Source organism: Cynocephalus volans, chromosome 14, assembly GCF_027409185.1.
Source record: "Cynocephalus volans isolate mCynVol1 chromosome 14, mCynVol1.pri, whole genome shotgun sequence".
NCBI classification, from domain to species: Eukaryota; Metazoa; Chordata; class Mammalia; order Dermoptera; family Cynocephalidae; genus Cynocephalus; species Cynocephalus volans.
Genome location: NC_084473.1, coordinates 538,369 through 540,405, shown reverse-complemented (window position 1 = coordinate 540,405; position 2,037 = coordinate 538,369).

Genomic DNA, 2,037 nt, shown 5'->3' with positions numbered 1-2,037 from the left:
TATCACTTTTATTCTGAAACCCTCCTTTGTACTTTATGTGAGTGAGAAGTACTTAATATGTTGAGCCATTGTGTGTGTGTTCTGTTTGAATTACAGCAAATCCAGCCCATTGTAGCTAAATAACTTTATGATTTTTCTGAGATAATTTACCTGTTCTTGTATATGAGAAGATTCACACAGGAGAGAAACCTGTGCAGTTACCTTTATCCCAAAGTTCGTTTATGGAAAAATCAAAGAAATCATGTGGAGAAACACTGCAACAATTAGGAAACCTTGTCAGGGAGACATATTATTTTATGCTGAGAATAAAGCAAATTTCTATAAATATCTTTAATGTATCAATACTTTAAACACAATTTCAAGTTTCTTTTGTAGCACAGAACTTGAAATGAAGCTAAAACTATCAGTTTATGTAGTATGTATGTAAATTTTCAAATGGAAAGTTTATAGTATCAAAACTATTTTTAAAAAATTATTTGACTTTATTCCAATAGCTATGTATGAGGTAATATTGACTGCCAGGAGGCATTTGCCTATATCTGGAGATATTTTTGGTTGTCATAAGTGGAGGTGTGGTTGCATCTAGTGGGTAAATGCCAGGGATGCTGCTAAACAGCATACAGAATAGCCTCAAGTGTGTAGGGTTTATACATATAAGTATTCTATGTTAACAGGAATTTTCTTTAGTGGAATACTGCATAAATACGGGTAGTGAATATATACACTTAGTATAATAAATATAGTGACTTATGTTTGGATTTCTTACATTAAATACCACTCTAGCCTTTTTATAGCTTGTTAAATATCAAAGACCTTTTTTCAGTTGACTGTAGATGTGTGGCTACATGAAGATACTTAATAGCTTGTGGAAAAATAGTATTAAAACATAATGCAAATTCTTAAGTTATTTGATATACCATTGTATTTATGGGCTTATTTATGATAAAAAACCCAGTGCAATCTAGGAATATAATGAAAATGAAACTTCTTAGACCTGTTAAAGGGCATCTATAGAAAACCTACACCTAACATCAAATACAGTAGTGAAAGACTAGTCGCTTTAACTTCAAAGTTTGAAAAACGAGACAAGAGTGTTCAATTTTACCACTTTGTTTAACTTTGAACTGGAGAATTAGCCAAAAACATTACACACAATAAATAAAATTATCCATTTTGGAATAGAAAAAGTAGAACCATCTTTAATTTCAGATGACATAAAGTTATATATAAAACTTTGTAAGAGATTTACTAACATACACTAGTATCCATAAATGAATCAAGGTCAACATGCAAAAATCATCTATACTCTTTCATATTAGCAATAAGTAATCTAAAAATTAAATTTAAAACAAATCCATTCATAATACTACAAAAAACTTTTAGAAATAAATTTTGCAAAAGAAGTGGAAGTGTGTATACTAAAAATTAAAATATTGCTGAAAGAAATAAAAAATACACTGAATAAATCTATTAACTGTTTAAGGATAAGAATATTTGATGCTGTTAAGATCAAAATACTCCACAAATTAATATAAATGTTGAATGCAATTTCTTTAAATTCCCAATTTTCTTTTTTATAGAAATGGACAATCTCCATTTTCCTAAAATTGATATCAAAATGGAAATAAAACTGAATACTCATAACAATTTTGAAAAAGAAAATTGGATAACTCACATTTCCCAATAACAAATTTTACTTTAAATTTCCATTATTGACAGTATACTACTAGCATAAGAGTAGATTCATGTGGGCCACTGAGATACATTTAAAGGTCCAGTAATAATCACTTTTGTTACACTAAATTGATTTTGACAAAGGTGCCAATATATTTCAGTGGGGAAAGAAGTGTTTTTAACAAATGGTGCTGGAAAAACTGTATCCACTGCAGAAAGATTAAGTTGAACCCCTAACTCAAATCAGACCCATTCACAAAAGTATTCAAAATGGATCTCTTATTGTTTGTAGGAGATAAAATTATAAAACTTATAGAGAAATAATGGAATAAATATTTGTATTTATAAATTAGGTAACAATTT